The sequence below is a fragment of the Pleurodeles waltl genome, chromosome 10 (assembly GCF_031143425.1).
Source record: "Pleurodeles waltl isolate 20211129_DDA chromosome 10, aPleWal1.hap1.20221129, whole genome shotgun sequence".
Classification (NCBI taxonomy): domain Eukaryota; kingdom Metazoa; phylum Chordata; class Amphibia; order Caudata; family Salamandridae; genus Pleurodeles; species Pleurodeles waltl.
The window spans coordinates 632,849,674-632,869,472 of NC_090449.1; the positions used below are offsets into that span (position 1 = coordinate 632,849,674).

Below are 19,799 nucleotides of genomic sequence, written 5' to 3' on the forward strand. Positions count from 1 at the left end.
GCTAAATTTACAGCTGAGCAACAACGCAGCAACCCTTGCGCCATGCTGCAAGGATGGCTGTGTTGAGGGGGAGATTGTTTTTGTGCTTGAAGAGACAGCTTCCTACACAAAAACAATGTCAAATGGCGATTTCCCTTCCTATGTGTGCTGCAGAATGCAGCATACAGAGAAAGAGCAGAAAACGTGTTGCACCCTGCTAACGCCACCCAGGGGTTGATGTTAGATTTTGGTGCTGCCTCAGGTTTATCAAAACTCGTAAATATGGGGCAGTGTCAAAATGCAATGGGTGTTGCTGTGGCACCCCCAGAGCAACACCCATTGCACGCCCCTTTCACGCAAAGTGCTGCGTGTGAAGGGGCTATATTACAAGGTGGCGCTAAGCCACAAAAAGTGTCTTAATGCCACATTGTAAATACAGTGCAGGGCATTGCGCCACCGGAGTGTCATGAAAAGTGACGCTCTGGTGGCGCTATGGGCTCTTAAATATGCCCCCTCAGTTTTTACGGAGCCTGATTTAGAGCAGTCTCTCACTGATCAACTATACAAAGTTTTAGTGCAAAAGTAGACTGTAGGTGAGAGGGAGAAGGAAATAATACAGATAAATCGTTTCACAATTTTATACAGCTAGTATTCTAGAAGGGGCAGCTGCAGTATAGACCAGAGCTCCTAAGTTGTGTTAAAAAGTAAGTACAAACTCATATTAGGACAAACTCCTGGCCATACGTGAAGGTGAGAGAGACTGGTGTTGGCTCTATAATTTCCATTGTAACTGTGGTAAAGGCGGCAGGAAAGAAAAGGGTAGGACTTCTCTCCAGGCCTGTCACACTCCCGGCGATAGTAGTGGTGCTTCACTGCTGTCTCTTTTACAGGTGTTGTACTAGATTATTTTTCAGCAGTGTTTTCAGTCCTGTGCAGTGTACAATTCCTCCAAAATATTTCAAACTTACTGCATTAAAAGACAAAGGGGGTTATTCCAACTTTGGAGGAAGTGGTAATCCGTCCCAAAAGTGACGGTAAAGTGACGGATATACCACCAGCCGTATTACGAGTCCATTATATCCCATGGAACTCGTAATACGGCTGGTGGTAAATCCGTCACATTTGGGACGGATTACCACCTCCTCCAAAGTTAGAATAACCCCCAAAATCCAGTAATCTTAGAAGTCCTTTCGGAGTCCCCAAGGTACAAAACCTCTTTAAGTTTAAGCCTGAGATTGTACAAGTCTACATTACTCACAACAAATGCCAGCATTGTTGTCCTCGTTTCTTGCGGAGCCAATATTTTATTCTGTTCATGCACAATGAGCTTCAGGTGCTCAAGGCCATGCAGTTCTTTTTCTGATTTGTGGATACCAATGCACAAACAGTATCACAGATGATTCTAGCTATTATGACAAATTTCCTACTTTGAAGACTCAAGCTATCTAGTTGTGATGTATCAAAGATGTTTGCTGTTTGATCAATCAATCAATCAATCTATCGCGTGGGCTCTCATTATTCTAAATGAGACTACTGGATTTCTAGGCAGCAGGATCGATAACGGTGTGGGGGACTGAGTCTGACCCACGTGTAAAGAACTCTGTCACCCTAAATCCGTTTTTTGCTCCGGCTAACTAGCAGTGCCTTATTTCTCCCATGTGGAAGGAATAATTTGGCAGCCGAGCGCATGACATCTTTGGAACTTCTCAGGGAAGTCGTGGTTACTCAGATCCAAACCAACTCTCTTATTTACAATATGATCTCATGTACAAATGACAAAGACAGTATAAGTTTTATATAATGTTTTAATAAAACGACTGTATTTTAGATATTAAGGCGTGAGCCGCAATAACCAGAACGATACAACACAGTAGGATTAAAATAGTGACCAGGAGAGTAAAACATAAGAACAAAGCTATCATATTGTCTAACAGTTTCTACTCTCCCTCTGCTTGTTCTATTTAGAGCACAGCATGTTAAGCTTCTAGCTTGCCTATTAGAATCACTGTGGAGACATCAGCCCTCATACCTGAGCAAAGACCTGTGGTCTTGGTTCAGCATCTGCAACGAGGCAGTCAGCGTCTAGTTGTGGTTCCCTGGTCGGAATCTCCCTCTTGCGTGTATTGGGACAAGGAAGTGATTTTATAACTAACATGTCATCGTGATCACAAAATGTCCCTACGCAGGAATGCCAAGTCTAAACTCCTACCACGTCTATCGGCAATGTACCAGACTGTATCCTTGACTGAAGCACAGAGTAAATGTTATGGAGAACTCCAGTGCTGAAGTAGGCAAAACAGTGTGATATGAATAAAAAAACAACACCGTAGAACTGGCTATTCGAAAAATAACAGTACGAAGCCTAATAAAAAGCATGTAGAGCAAAGTGCACAGAGGCTCTAAGCTGTCAGCAAATGAATAAAATATAGTCAGGGCAAAGTGCATAAAGGCCTAAAGCCTGAAGCTAAAGCGCAACGAATACGTAAAACTGACCACACTACACCCTCCCCTTGTCGGTAGCAAGTGGTTCCAATAATATAAAACGATGCCCCAGAAATAAACAATATAAAAATAATATATTTCGACAAGGTGAGAAGACAACAAAGTCATAAATTTAGGCAACATGTGACCATAAAACCAAATTCAATATTGTGTCAATTTCGTAAAAAGGGAAAAAAATCCAGTCGTCAAACAGAAGCAACAGAACGCAGGAGTTCCTCCACTTCGATATATGTTCATACCGGAAGATCCACGCCACAAAGTACCATGGAGCAGGTGTGGTCCAAAGCCCCAAAACCATTCAGGGCAGCACCCCGTGCAGAGCCTATGAACGAGACAATACCATCTTCCTCCAGGAAGGGAATCTCATAAACCGCCTCACGAAGCAAGCGCATCCATAGTGCACAAGTCTGGGAATGAGCCCTAATCGGGAACATCAACAGATCAGAATCGACCATTGGAGAGCGCTGCAGTGAGAGAGAGAGAGAGACAGTGCATGTTCAAACGAGCACCAAAGGCATCGAAACACAGGTTGCACACAATCCAAAACCAGTCTAAATGACAGAGACCAGTCACCCTCCAAATGTCCCAGGAGTGTTGCTCCAAAATGCTGCATCATGCGTTCACGACACAGCTGCGCTTACGGGAGCAGTAATATAGGATCTTGTCGTGACGGGACAGCCATTGCGAAAAAATAGCAACAACAGCAAAACTCCAGCCAATAAAGCTAAAGTAATCGGGAAACCCCCAAAAATGCTTCCGAAAATAGAATGTATAGCCGAAGGTATCAAACCGAATATGGAAGAGAAGGTGTGAGTAAAACCAACACCAACGGCTTTGAAAAAATGTACAATACCAGCAGTGCTGGATGCATTAAATATACGTCCCACAAGTTCACCGAAGTGACTTGGAAAGTTAGTATTCAAAAGGGACTGTATCTCCGCCGATGACCTTGCCACTTGAAGTGCGTAGGTCTCGCTAGCAGATGTAAGGGCCACAAGCTTTTGAAACAACAAAGCTTTTAGCCGACTCAACTTGTCGAAATCAACCTTGGAAGTAGCAATATGAGGCCAGATGTCTGCTACCTCCCTAATTTGAGTGGGGGGAAACAACACATTCCCGCAGCACGTAACGGCCTTGTTGACAACGACGATGTAAACTATTCCGGCACGCATGCCACAGCAACGTTCGCTGTTAAGAACAACATAACTGCCGTTAGAAAGCACTTGGAAAGTGTTTTTAATAACTGGGACTGGAACTCCCTTCAGATAACAAGCTAAGTTAGCAATCGAAGCGTTACACGCCCCGTGCAAGGACAGCTGTTTACAAACCATTGAATGGCTGACAGAAGCTTCGCATTCGCTGCCGCTAAGAAAAACCTCCCTCAAACCATTAACACATCTGTACTGAAAGGGAAGCTCCCACACCTCGTGTATGTAACTGTCTCCCAATAGTTCATATCTACCCACCGGAATGTGCTTCAAACACGAAGTAAATTGCAAAGTGGAGATAGGCAAATTAATAACCCCATGAATCAACCACTCAGCTGACGGAATCTCAGCTACCGTGAAAGGCAGTTTCTCTAATTTCTCAATATTCAACATAACATATGTTGCTTCCTTTTTAGCCATCAGTTGTTGCTGACGAGTCAAATTAAAAGAGATAAAGATCTCTCTGTCACGAACGTGCTGCCATGGAACGCGACCCGCCTTCACGGTCTGAAGAGTCCAACCCAGCTGCATGATGGACCGCGTCTGACTCTGCCCATGATATAAAGAAGACATGTCCGATTTAATAATGTCAATTGCAGAGGAAACAATGCTGTCAATTGTGTAAACACGGTCAGAAAGGGTATGCATGCCATTATCAACAACAGACAAAGTCTGCATCAGGTTTTCCTGATCAATCTGCCTCAACCGGGCTGCAGCCTCTTGTTGTGAAAGCTTCCAAATCTCATTATAAACTTCGTATAAGAACCTTTTCTTCCGTGGTATTTTGGGACCCGACAAAAAATCTTGTAAATCAGTATCATTAGACAGAGATGTGACTTAACTGCATCCAGCGTGGATGACTTCAACCATTGCTGACAAAGCTTCCCCACACTGTATGTAGTTATAATATCAGCATGTTCTGGTGAAATATAACGAGGGTCTGCCCTACTAGTCCTGAACCCCCCTGAAGAGGTGACAAAACGTTGATGACACACATTAGTGTCTACAGGCCATAATAACCACCCGCCTGGATGTAACGATGAAATGTTAAGCGTACCATTCTGGACCCAATGTGTAAATTCACTAAAGGTAGCATTCACATAATGTTGCCAATCTCTCAATTTAGAAGGGACAGGTATACTAGGCAAAGTCAACTCTCTAATTGTCGCTAAGCCCAAACAGCTAGTCTGTTGTACTGTGTCATTGAGGAAAATCATCTGCACAGGGATAATACATGCTCTAAATAACGTGTCCCTGCCTCCAATTTGCCAATTTTTTGAACCCCAAACACTTTTCAAATCAACAGTTTTAAACCAGTATTCATACCCCTCGACCGAAAGTTTAGATACAAACAAATTTGAATACAGTAATTTAGTATCGGTCAATAACATTTGCTTATTGGAATACGGTGCAACTTTAAAATAGTAAGACTTAGCATTTCGTTGATCATGCCCAGAAAAATATGCAAATTTATCATAATACGTTTTCGAACTCCCTTGTGGAGGAGTCGAGCAATGTTCCCATTGCACATAATTAAATATGGACGTAGGGCTACTAGCTTTATGAATAAAGTGGTGTCCATAATAGTTGTAGCAAAACATGTCACCATGATTATCTCTAAATTGGTAAGCATCTTCATCGTCATAGACAGTATAATATTGCAAACCCGTTAGCATAGAATCTACTGTCTTCACATCCCAATCATCAGAAACAATGCCAGGTATAACAATATCATTCATTGATAATTTGTGGACATACGGTATTTGAATCAATTCAGTGGGACCATATATATCAAACATTACTTTATCCCACACAATCCCATCAGGAATTGGTATAGCAGAAATGTTTACTGTGGACAAGTCTCTTCGAACCATATGAGACGAAAAATGCGGTTTTAACACAGTCTCCACGTGCTCAATGTCAGATCGATCAGGAAGAAAATTACCATGTATTATCAGAAAAAAAGTAACCACAAATCCCAACCACAATAAAAGAGTCATCACGGCCAAAAACAGCCACAAATAGTTCCAAGGAAAAACAAAATATGTGCGTTTAAGCCAATCCAGCATCCGACGTGGACCGTGGATAGAAGACATTGAGGACGAGGAGCCGGACACATCAGCATCAGCGTTATTGAAGCAGCCAGAGGCAGTTCTAGCAAAAGGCGCAACTGTGAACATAGAAGCAGATGGAGGCTCTCTCCTTGGCACGCTATAGATCACATGTTCAGAAACATCAGTAGAACGTACAGCAAGTTGATCAAAAGATTCCATATTAATCATCGTCGGTGGAACAATCGCAAGATCATCATCCACCCTCCCCAAGCTCGGAGAGGAAACAGCATCGATGTAAATCACCTGCAGCGGGACTTCTTCCCCAGTAGTTTGAGGGATTCCGGAACTACTGGGTGTCCCTCTTGGTCTGCTGTGCAGAATCGGCCACATGTTGTAACTTGACATTATCAATGGAAACAAAGCGATTTCCTTTGGCCCCTCGCAGCGGCGGTAAAATCACAGTTCTTGTGCCGCTAACTCCCAACACAGGGACAGGTGCTTGATAAGAAGGACCAAATTCTTTTTTAACTGCGACCTTTTCACGCACTAGATCCCCAATCCTGGGTATGCAGCCAGTAGGAGTTACTGGCTCATCCTTAATTCCTGAATAGGCAGCACAGGCAGAAGAGTTATCTTCACGGAATTGTTGTAAATCCTGCAAAATAGTGACACGATCATTTATGTCAAAGCGCGTATCTGCTGCCTCCACACCAGGACCATCTAGATCAGGAACATACATTTGTGTTCCAAACAGGCACTCATATGAAGTACGACCCCCCAGTGACCTTCTAGGCAAGTTATTAAGTGCTCTCTGTACTCCATATAGGTGGGCTAGCCAACCACGACCCGTACCTATAACCCTGGCCGTTAAGGATTGCTTTAAATCACGATTTAAACGCTCCATGACAAAATTTCCCTCGGGATGAAATGGAGACGAGAATTGGAGTTGGACCCCCAACGAAGCCATGGTGTCCCTGAATGCCTTAGAGGCAAAAGCAGGGCCCTGGTCCGAATGAAAAGCCGCAACTGCAAATATATCGACAAAGATGCGCAAATCTTTAATAACAGTTCGAGCATCAGCCGAGCGTTGTGGCCATACCCACACAAATCTGGAGCACGAATCTACAGCAACCAATATATATTTGTATACACTATCTGGTGTCAGCGGACCACAATGATCCAAGTACACACACTGTAAAGGCTTATTTGAAATCAGAAGGGGCGTCTGCTGCGGGCGTCTAGCCGACGATGCTTTAATTTGTTGACAGATGTCACAACAAAGGACATGCTGCTTTGTCTCTTTATAGAGACCAGGCCACCAGTAACGAGCCTGTAAAAGTGAAATCGTGGCAGCCACCCCAGCATGTGCAGAAGCCACCCCCTCATATGCTGCAGAAATTAATCGAGGTCTCTCAATTTTATTGGGAATGTCACGTACACCAATTCCTGGAATTGCAACAGTAGCATTCAGCGCGCCATTCAAGCAGTAACTATATTTAGAAGGAAAACCTTTAGGAAAGGGCATGCCATCAGCCGTAGCCTTTATGGCAGCCGAAATTTCTGTGTCTGGTTTGTAACTCGAACGAGTCACTGCGGCCACAGTGGCGACTGCCACTGCCGACTTCGCGGCTTCATCAGCCAAAGTATTCCCAGCAACGTGTATTCCAACGTGCTGGTGTCCAAGTGCATGCACAACATGGACGTTAGGAAGCGTCTCCTTCAGATCCGCGACCTTACCCCACAACATTTTAGGTTTAATGGTGTTGCCTTTAGAATCTCTGAACCCATTCATCTTCCAAGTGTGCAAATATTCATTGAAAGACTGTACACAGTAGTAGGAGTCACAGACCAGCAAGGTTAAAATCGCCGGATCCGCGTGCTCCAACGCTAACAATAGAGCTTTGAGCTCAGCCAGCTGTGCCGTGCAATCTCCCAAGGTTTTAGAATAAGTATGTCGGGGGCAGAACACTTCCCCCTCCATAGTGCCGCTCACCACCGCACATGCAGCAGAATACTGTTGTTTAGTCCCAACCGCTGGTTGCGCAGAGCCATTGGTATACATGACCACTTGATATTGGTCAATAGGCAACGTACCAGCAGGAACAGGGTATTCCATCTTATATTGAAGAATTTCTTGAGTCTGCAGTTTGGGGTCAAATACATAATCTACATCAGTGGCTGTCAAAGACGTAGCCCATTGTATCCATCGCGGGTGTAAAGCTTTCGAATTAGGAACACTCGCTTTTGTAACAGCCTCTAAGGCCGGAATCGGGGAAACGACAATAATGCGTTGGCCCTGGGCAAGCGGTCTTTCTTTATTCACAGCCATCTGTACTGCAGTGAGCATTTTCTCAGTCTGTGCAAATCGTTGTTCTGCAGCAGAATACAAGTGGGACTTGTATGCAATCGGGACTGTCACACCCTCGTTAAAGGTGACATACGTAAACCCAACAGCCCCAGGTATCACCCTGATGACTAAATGTGTCTTATTGTCCCGTGTGTGTAAGTGTTTAACCGCCAAGAGATCAGTCTGTAACTCTCGTAGTATGTGTGTATGCTCAATCGTCCAAAATTTACTTGAAAAATTCGGGCGAATCAATTCGTATAAGGGTTTTATACGCGTAGCATAATCAGGAATGTAAGTTCTGCCAAAATTCAGAAACCCCAACAATGACTGGAGCTTCCGAACCGTATTAGGAGGCTGCAATAAAGCACATTTCTCCCAAAAATGTGGCGCTAAGCTCTTGCCCTCACTCGACAACTCATATCCCAGGAAAATGACGCTGAGGAAGGCAATCTTTGATTTCTTAAAATTAAACTTATAGCCAATATCAGCAAACCCCACAACAATGCGCGATACATGCCTTAGATGTTGCAGAATCTCATCGTCTGTCAGATATATGTCATCAACATATGATAACGCTTCAGGGTCGAACTCGTGCAGCATTTCAGTTACACGAGCCAAAAACAGTCCTGGGCTATTCATATACCCCTGAGGCAAACGACAAAAAAATTTCTGATAGCCAAACGCACTGAAACTGGTATAGTCCCGACTTTCGGGCGCTATATTCTGGCAGAAAAATCCATTCGAGATATCTAATGTAGTTTTGTATTTTTTACGCACTATATTATTCATAAGCGCTGCGCTGTGTGAATTCTGTATTGCATATGTGCGTGTATGACCATTCAAATGTCTATAATCCACCACTATCCTATATGAATGGTCCGGTTTAGCAACCGGAAATAAGGGATTATTCATCGGCGAGACACAGGGCTCAATCACACCCTGGTACTCCAATTGTGTAAGAATTTTCCTAACCGATGCCCTTGCCTCAAATTTAATAGGATACTGCGGTTGTGGCTGAGGTTCGCCCTTTATCGGAATTACGTGATAAGGTGATTGTCTGACCCACCCCACATTATTTCTATACAAGGCAGGAGCCTGTGCCAGAGCCCATGATTTACTATAGGACTCCGCTAGTTCTCTCGGAACAAGTGGTGAGAAGGAAGGTGTAATAACCTCCTCCCCAACCGGACAGTCGCGAACAAAGTCAGGTGGCCAATCCTGTTCGGCCAGCAGAACATCATATGATTTTACCACATGGTCCCAAAAAATGGCGTTTATAATACGGTCAATGTCCCCTTCCAATCGCACAGTCACTTCATATACTCTATCAGGATCAGAGATTTGCATATCCGCCGTCTCGACTTGTATGAAGTCATCAGTTGCTTTCACCTCCAGATGCTCTAGAAGACTCCGGCGAACTATTGTGACCTCTGCCGCGCTGTCTAACAGTGCTAACGCCCATGTCTTGTTCGTCAAGAGAACTCTCTTCTTGAGCGGCATGTCTAACTGAGACTGCTGCCACTTTCTTCTTTTTAAATTGCTGTTTTTGTTGTAGCGGTTTCTCTTCTTGTTTAATAGAAACCTCCGCCGAGCGTTGTGAATCCTGTCTCGGTTTCACGTACTCCGTCCTCCGCTCTGACCGCCCACCTCTCTCACTTCTCTTTTCCGAGGAGTCCTGAAAGGAACGAGATTGGCGTGTATCAGTATATTGATATCTATCAGGCGTCTTCAAAGTATCCCTATTCCGGAGATTATACTTATTCAGTGGGGTCTCCGGTTGCGGAGACTGCCCACCATCTTTTTTAGGTGTTTGCTGTTTCTTGTCCCAGCGCTTTTTTGAACCCTCAGGTTGTTGCTGTTTAGCATTATCTTTATTATTTTTACCCTGTAACTGGGGTTTCTGTGGTCTAGCACCTAGGCTATCTCGACCAATACTAGAATATGTTTCCGCTATTATTCTCAGAAGTTCCCGCTCCTGATTAAGCAGCAGAACATCCCGAAGACGCATTCGCACCGCTAGCGCTACTGCCTCTCCTTTGAGATTACTCAAAATAATAGAAGAAACTGTGGCAAAATTGCCCAGCAACTGCATGCCCAAATCTGAGGCAGGAGCAGCCCCATATTCATCTTGAATTTGTTTAAGCACGTCCGGTAAATTAGCTAATGTCGGTGTACCGTGTGCCGTAGTGTAGAGCGCGGCAAACACCGTGCCCCAGGTATTACAAAGGTCCACCAGAGGAACCATCCCATACGGCAAACACATCGTCAAAATTCTATGTTTATCCTGAGGTCCCGTATGGGGAAATACTGCTTCCAGCGTATTAATTTATTGCGCCAGCCAAAATGGAGTCTCCTCGCGTTTAGCCGGTACCTTACCCATAACAGAATGTACAGTGGCCGGATTAATAACCGGAACCACTGCCTGTGGGTGCGCTGGAGCAGCACGCGCTGCGTTTGTATTTAGTGTCTGCATTACAAACTGAACTAATCATCTATATGTAGCCGTTAAGTCTGTATATAAACGACGAACTTCAACCACTGCCAATTGAGCAACCGCAGGATGAGGAGTATATGTAGCCAATAAAGGCCAGGTAGGACCATCATTACTCAATGGACCTAACCTAACTTGTGCAACTGTGTGTGGGAGGGCGCCATCAAGCCAATTATGGTGTTCTTGATAAGATAGAGCTATTTCTAAATAAGCGTAAGCCCTGTATTGTCCAGGGACATTCGCAACAGTGTATTCGTGAAAAGTATTTGTACCCCCATCCACTGCTGGAAATCCGACCCAAGAATAAAAAAGTTCCGTTCTATAGGCTGCATGGGCGTCCACCACAAAAGTGACTGGACCCCCCTCGACCGTCAGTCCATGTGCCAACAGATGTCCTGTGAGCGGTTGACGCATATTGATTGCAATATTCACTACATTAGGATTCGCCATTTATTAAAAATAGCTCCAGGTCAGAGAAGGCACACCAATATCGGGGTTTTCCTTTCAAAGTTCAAGCTTGAACAACCAACCAATAAGCAATAGGAAGCACCTATCCCGTGGCGGCGGAAAGCCTCAGCCCCACGGACGTCTCCGTATATGGAACCGAGGAGTCAAAATATATATGAGACCAAGAGAGTCAGTCGGACCTAAACATTAGAGCCTGACCAAACGTTGGCGGCGCCATGTCGCGTGGGCTCTCATTATTCTAAATGAGACTACTGGATTTCTAGGCAGCAGGATCGATAACGGTGTGGGGGACTGAGTCTGACCCACGTGTAAAGAACTCTGTCACCCTAAATCCAGTTTTTGCTCCGGCTAACTAGCAGTGCCTTATTTCTCCCATGTGGAAAGAATAATTCGGCAGCCGAGCGCATGACATCTTTGGAACTTCTCAGGGAAGTCGTGGTTACTCAGATCCAAACCAACTCTCTTATATACAATATGATCTCATGTACAAATGACCAAGACAGTATAAGTTTTATATAATGTTTTAATAAAACGACTGTATTTTAGATATTAAGGCGTGAGCCGCAATAACCAGAACGATACAACACAGTAGGATTGAAATAGTGACCAGGAGAGTAAAACATAAGAACAAAGCTATCATATTGTCTAACAGTTTCTACTCTCCCTCTGCTTGTTTTATTTAGAGCACATCATGTTAAGCTTCTAGCTTGCCTATTAGAATCACTGTGGAGACATCAGCCCTCATACCTGAGCAAAAACCTGTGATCTTGGTTCAGCATCTGCAACGAGGTAGTCAGCGTCTAGTTGTGGTTCCCTGGTCGGAATCTCCCTCTTGCGTGTATTGGGACAAGGAAGTGATTTTATAACTAACATGTCATCGTGATCACAAAATGTCCCTACACAGGAATGCCAAGTCTAAACTCCTACCACGTCTATCGGCAATGTACCAGACTGTATCCTTGACTGAAGCACAGAGTAAATGTTATGGAGAACTCCAGTGCTGAAGTAGGCAAAACAGTGTGATATGAATAAAAAAACAACACCGTAGAACTGGCTATTCGAAAAATAACAGTACGAAGCCTAATAAAAGGCATGTAGAGCAAAGTGCACAGAGGCTCTAAGCTGTCAGCAAATGAATAAAATATAGTCAGGGCAAAGTGCATAAAGGCCTAAAGCCTGAAGCTAAAGCGCAACGAATACATAAAACTGACCACACTACAAATCAATCAAAAAATTTATAAAGCGTGCTACTCACCCGTGAGGGTCTCAAGTCGCTTGGGGGGGGGGGGCAGGAGGGTCACTGCTCGAACAACCATGTTTTGAGGTTCTTTCTGAAGAGCAGGAGGTATTTGGTTTTGCAGAGGTTGGTGGGGAGGGAGTTCCAGGTTTTGGGGGCAAGGTAGGAGAAGGACCTGCCTCCTGTGGTGGTGCGTTGGATGCTGGGGACTGTGGGTAGGGCAAGGTTGGCTGATCAGAGGTTGCGGTGGGAGTGTGAAAGTTCACTCTTTCATTGAGGTATGTCGGGCCGGTGTTGTGGAGGGATTTGTGTGCGTGGATGAGGATCTTGAATGTGATTCTCTTCTTTATGGGGAGCCAGTGAAGGGTTTTGAGGTGTGGTGAGATTCGTTCGTGGCGGGGGAGGCCAAGGATGAGGCGCGCAGCTGTGTTCTGGATTCTCTGGAGTTTGTGTGTGAGTTTGAGTTTGGTGCCGGCATAGGCGGCATTACCGTAGTCTAGTCTTCTGCTGATGAGTGCATGGGTGACTGTCTTCCTGGTCTCTGAGGGAATCCATTTGAAGGAGTTTTTTAGAGTGCGGAGTGTGAGGAAGCAGGAGGAGGTAAGAGAGTTGATTTGCTGTGTAATGGAGAGGGAGGGGTCCAGGATGATGCCGAGGTTGTGTGCATGGTTTGCGGGGGTGGGTGCGGGTCCTAGGGCGGTGGGCCACCAGGAGTCGTCCCATACAGTTTTGTTGGGGCCGAAGATGATGATCTCAATTTTGTTGGAGTTAAGCTTGAGGTTAAGCTTGAGGTGTTTGATGTTCCTGCAAATATCGTTGGAACATCACAACTATTATCTGGTGAAAAATAGCCAAGACTGTTCAAATCAGATGGCCTTCTGCTAGTTTCATAGGACAAGTCTGAATGATTTGTGGAGGATAAGCTTCCTCGTTGAGGTAAGTTGAAGGTCCTGACCTTAAATAAAAGGGCTACCTTCTTACCTTTTGTTATTTTATCTTTCAGGGTGTTGTTTCAGTTGTCTATTGTAAGCTTTTGGAAACTATGGGGGTCATTCTGACCCTGGCGGCCGGTGGCCGCCAGGGCCACCGACCACTGGAGCACCGCCAACAGGCTGGCGGTGCTCCCACGAGCATTCTGACCGCGGCGGTTCAGCCGCGGTCAGAAGCAGAAAGTCGGCGGTCTCCCGCCGACTTTCCGCTGCTCGGGGAATCCTCCATGGCGGCGGGGATTCTGACACCCCCTACCGCCATCCTGTTCCTGGCAGGTCTCCCGCCAGGAACAGGATGCGGTAGGGGGTGCCGCGGGGCCCCTGGGGGCCCCTGCAGTGCCCATGCCAATGGCATGGGCACTGCAGGGGCCCCCGTAAGAGGGCCCCACTGTGTATTTCAGTGTCTGCAATGCAGACACTGAAATACGCGACGGGTGCAAACTGCACCCGTTGCACATACCCACTCCGCCGGCTCCATTCGGAGCCGGCTTCCTCGTGGGTTGGGGTTTCCCGCTGGGCTGGCGGGCGGCCTCCTGGCGGTCGCCCGCCAGCCCAGCGGGAAAGCCTGAATGGCCTCCGCGGTCTTTCGACCGCGGAGCAGCCATATGGCGGTTCCCGCGAGGCGGGCGGCTACTGCCGCCCGCCTCAATGAGAATCACCCCCTATATCTTCCCTTGCTTCCAAGTGAAGTGAATCATGATCAGTGTTGTATTTCAGAAGGACAATGATTTTTGAAGCGCATAAATCATAGAAACGTTGCATTTGATTGCAGCTCTCTCTATACCTATATTAGCAGAGCTATTTTGAATATTTGGAATATCCTATGATTAAAAGACTAAAGGATTACAATTGTGAAAAATAATGCTCTCCAACTCATTCTATCAGAATTGCTCACCTTTACCCTTTGACAAACTATGCACTTGACATGCTTTGTCAAGATAAAAACGGAAACCTGTAGAATAGTCTTTGATCCCCAAGTACCTCATGGTGTAACTGTATGCATATAAGGGCCTCTGGCCTGCTATAAATTGTGACTTCAAGTCAAAATTTTCTTGCTTCACAGCGGTTTCATGTAATGCTTGTGACCGTTCCGTTTCTGATTACACCTTTGACGTTTTCAGAATATCGTAAACTTGCTCCTGCGATGCGTAAAACAATGTAGAAAGTTGCGCATCTGAGTATTGCTTCTCTGTTACCTCAGTACAGGATAGCGCTCACCAGCAGTACTACACTACAGCCTATTCAGTATCATCTTACCTGGATATATCTAGAAACGGTTTTGTACAATCTGGGTAACTTGATTGTTAATGCCTGTCATGACCTTTCCAGTGTGTTCATGTGTGGAGGTAACACGTTTATGAACAAATGTTAGTTGTATTCTTTCGCTGATATTTGTAGTGGTGGTTTTCTTTGCTAGGAGACGTTTCTCATCAGGCACCCGAGTTGCAAACCAGGGGTCTGTAAAACACATGCTTACCCTGGCACGGATTTAATGCATCATATGTAAAGAGCAGACTCCTAGTGTTACACTTTTTAAAATGTTGCTATGTTTTTAGTTAAGACTCTGCTGCTCGATAGCGTATGACAGAACCTCGGCAAGGTGTTTATGGTTCTCTTTTTTACCAAGTACCTTTTCCAGACTTTTCATAACATACGTCATTATTTAATTGCTGCATCAATTATGTTGTTTCCCATCACTTCATCCATGCAGCTCTGATTTTTAGAGCCATGTTTGTGGAGGTTAAATGTTGCAAATCAGTGTATGCTTTCTAACAATGGGGACAGAAGAGAAAGTGAAAAGAAGTGGCAGGTCAGGCCACATGCTGGCTATAGTTCCTTTTATGGGATTGGTTGTTAACCTCATTACATGACTTAATTTGTCTTGTTGCCTTACTGGGAACTGATCCTGCCAATTGGCTGTGACTAGTTGGAATAGGCCTTATGAGGTTTAGTTTACTTTTAGACTTTGAAGATAACAAAAATGAGTTTCTAAATGCTTCTGATGTTTTCGTTTTTTAGCTGAGCCTACGCAAAAGAAAAAATAATCCAAGTCATGCTTGTCTGCTTCTCCGATAATGACTGTGTTCATATTACAATCAGCTCTTCTCTTTCCTTAAATGTTATTAATTTAAGGGTCACTTTAGGTAAATAGCGCGGTGGAAAGATGTTTAGTTCGGCCATTATTTTCCAGGGTGTTGTATAGTGTTACTCATAGCTTAATAATGTGCTGGTCTGTATATGTTCAATATGAAAAAATATTTTCAATTGAAATAAATATTTTTGATCTTCTTTTGTAATGTAGCAAGAGAAATGGAGCTGATGCGGTGCAATAGAAAGTAGTATTTTGTCTAAAGAGTGATACTGCATTGCTAACACTTTTTTATTTTTTTCGTCTTTAGTGATAAGAAGAAGGAATCCGATCTGTCTGGAGCTCTCGCCCGCATTAAAGTTCTTGAAGCACTCTTCCACGGGAATGAAGCTGAACGGAATACTTCCATTAATGAGAAACGGACTTTGGAAGGAGATGTTGCTGACCTACAGGCTCAGCTTGCTAAGATATATTTAAGTAGGCACACTTTGTTCTGTGATTGTAAGAATGTGTCAACTTATGTTAGAGGCAACACAAAATCTTTTCTTCATGAGTTACTTGGCTTAGCTGAAGAAAGTGCATGTTACATGTTCCTAGCACATGCTACTGAGCTGTGTATATATACACACATATATACACACACAAAATCAGAAAACTAAGTAGTACCCAAGTTTTAGATGGAGACCAGTTCCTTCACATGTTGCACCATACAACATCACTGACAATCCAAATCCACTCACCTCAAATGCTTAGTTTTCTAGTATTTTTCATAGTTTTACCATAGTGCCATCCACGCTGCATGAAAAATGACAAAAGTCTTTTACCACTTCAGGGAGAGTATTATAGCTTTGAAATGGAAAAACACCCCCCTTGGCAACTTGAAATGAATGAATGCAGCCTCTGATACGTGGTTCACTTTTAGAGCTCTTCAGAGGTGTAGCTTTGTCCAGACACAAAGGAGCACATGGGATAAGTCAAGGCAATACCCTTTCAGGCTTAGAGTGCTGCACAAAGTATGCAAAAACGAAGCAGGGTATTCTGGGTAGGCTGCTCCTGCAGCCTTTCTCCCATATTGGAGCATTATTGGGGTATTATTTTATAAAGTATACTAGTGCCATATACTAGTGCCATCCAAAGAACCGAAACAAGCATACTGTATAATTCAGGAGCACAGCAGCCAAATTGAGTCATGGCATAAATATTTGCACAGCTAGAATACAGTAGAGGAGTGAGTAATTCAAACAGAGAACAAACTCTGTTTGTATATGCCAACACCCCATTCAACCAGGAGCACAGCAGTGGCTAGCTGTACTAAGGATTTGAACGTTTGTAAGTTGAGTTCTAAATATATACGTACCACCCAGCCCCCTCAATAACGGCCCCAACAACCCAACATCAGATAACAGCAAACTTCAAATGTTTTGTGTCATGTCTTTGTTTCAATTTTGTCTCCTTAATAATTTACTCATTTGTAGAAAGCTTTGTTGAATTAATTGGTGTTGTTATACCATGTGATACACTTGGCTGAAATGTGCTCTTACTATGAAGTTGCTTAATTTGTGTGGAGCACAATTGTAATACTTGGTGGATACAGTCAGTGTTTTACTGTCTTTTACATTTATGCAGGCTGAAGAAGCAGATGGAGAAGGAAACTCTTATGCGGGTGGACTTCAAAAATCGCTGTCAGAGGTTGCAGGAAGAACTGGACTTTCAAAAGAATGTCTATGCCAAGGTACTGAAACAGTTTGTACCCCAGCAACTCTCAAGGGCCAATGCTTTGCTTGAGTTGGTTATTTCCTGCCTACTGGGCTTCTCGACTAAGTACAAGTTTGTACTGCGCTATAGGATGCATTGTATGTCCTCGATAGTTGAACCTTCTTTAAGGTATCCAAGTAGAACTGTATTCAAGCTGCCCTTGAGTTCAACTGTCAAGTACACAACTTATATGTATGAGAGGAGTCTTGATACATACCAGATGCCAAGTAAAAAAAGGGATCAGTCTCTAACAGCTCCTGGTTACTATTTCCTTTTTTCTTTAGGGAACCCGCGAAACCAGAAAGTGACAAGAACAGTAATCTTTGGTGGTGGAAGATGAGGCTCTTATCTGGTGTCCATGACATTAGGAGTATTGGTTAAATCCACATTTACCTGACGCTGTTGGAGATATTGGACACAGATTATGGATTATGTGGATAATCAGGCCATCTAGTTAGTGCGTTATAGCAATTGCACAGGTTTTAAACCACTTGAGTTCTGATGCAAGGATCAGTCTTCAAGCCAAACATTATAGTGTTGCTTGCAAATGGTGAAATTAAAGCAGTATGCAGTTCCTTTCAAAGTGAACTAAAATCTTTAATTACACAAACTCTGGGTGTGTTCACAGGTAGTCAGCACTCACAGATACTAAACCCCTTTTACATGTGAGAAGTATTTCCAAGTGGTGCACCTAAAAGGGAAGAAACACCCACCTCCCCTAATCCTGAAGACTGAAATAACCAGCAAATTTCTAGGGCACCCGCCACAACAAAAAGTCCATGAGCAATGAATATCTTCATAAGAAATTTCTGTTCCCAATTTGTTTCTTTATACAGAAATTCTTTAACCAGTAATATCTTCTGCATGAAAGTTTTATTTCAAACCAAGTTCTTGCTTCAGTAAGATTCTCGATCTTCATTATCTTCTAATAGTGGATTTCCAATTAGACATGAATGAAATTCTATTTTCATACAATCCAAAGTAGGGGTTAATTTCCTGCCATACGTGAAATTCTAACAATCCAAAAATTGTGGTTGATTTCCAGCCAGCCTTTTTGCAATGCAGTCCCTAATATGTACAGCCACTGGATATTTATCATTTCTTTGTTTAAGCGCCCTTATGTGTTCACTAATCCTAGTCCTAAAGGCACAAATGGTACTACCAAAGTATCTTCGTGTGCACTTGCATTCAATGATATAAATCACAAAATTTGGATTGCAATTTATGATGGAATGGATAGTATAGGTCTGAACCCCATCTTTACTAAAATACTTTTTTCCATGCCGGGTTCATTTACAAACACCACATTGGTCACACTTGTAGAAACCTCAATTCTGTTAGAGAACTAGTCTCCCTCTCCTGTTTGTGTGGGATAACTTGAACTTAAGATGTTTCTCAACTATCTACCTCTACAGTATGTCACATCGAGTCTATCTGCAACACATTAATTTAGTGTTTTATCTGCCCATAGAATATGCAGTGTTTATGCATATTACGTACTAGAATTTGAGATACACCTGTATAGCTAGTAATGAAGCGTACTTTGACCTTGTCTTTCACCCTCTTCTGGGCTACCTTTAATATGTCATCCCTTGATGTTTTGAGAGCTTTGTTTCTTGACAGTCTAACATCTTGTGCTCAGTACCATCTTGCAAGAAAACGGGTACCCATGTCCAAAATACATTTTTGAAAATCTAAGTCCCTACTGCAATTATGCCTAACATGTACAATCTCCTCAAATGGTATTGATTTCATCTGATGCCAAGGGTGTGCACTTGATGCATGTAGAATGGCAGTGCAAAAAATCGCTTTACGGTAGAATCTGCTTTGTGTAATGTTATCTGCTCTAAACAGTTCAACATCCAAAAAGACTATAGTCGTCTCACTATATTGATAAGTAAATCTAATATTGGCATCATTCTTGATGAGATATTCACAAAATTCAGTTAGTTCTCTTGTGTTCCCTGTCCACATCATGAAGCAATCATCAATATATCTGCCCCAATAAGGGAGGAACGTGTTCCACCGGGCACATCCTGGACCCCAGAGCCACTTTTCTTCTAGCCACCCCATAAAGAGGTTGGCATAGGAGGGAGAAAACTGTGAACCCATAGCTACTCCTTGTTTCTGTCTGTACCATGACTTCTAAAACAGATTTTTATTTAAAGATCAAATCAACCATCGTTAATAGCATCTCATTGTGTTCCCATAGACTGGCTGATCTTGGGTGGAGACTATGGGGGTCATTACAACATTGGCGATAAAATCCGTTTACCGCCGTGCAGAAGACCGCCAACACACCGCTGCGGCTGCGGAAATCCGCCACGGCCATAATGACCCACAGTTCGGAATCCGCCAGAATTGAGACACCCACACAAGTCCGCCACACCAAAGGTCAGTGATAAACTGGCGAAAACAAAACCTCCACCGTCACACCAACAGGAATACGCCCACACTATCACAACCCACGAATCCACGCAGCGGTCTTTCAACCGCGGTATTCCATTGGCGGTACACACCGCCACGCTCAAAATACACACACTCCTACAAAACACATCCACATTGGACAATTCCAAATACACACACCTGATACACATACACACACCACTCCCACACACCCAATACAATATAAAACACACACCCACATCACCCACAAACCCCTATGACCAAAATCCCGAAA

At 43.8% G+C, this 19,799-nt stretch overlaps 1 pseudogene; it reads left to right on the forward strand.

Annotated features, from left to right (window-relative positions):
* Positions 1-19,799, forward strand: part of LOC138262442 (lamin-B2.L-like) — a 177,138-nt pseudogene that overhangs the window by 22,664 nt on the left and 134,675 nt on the right.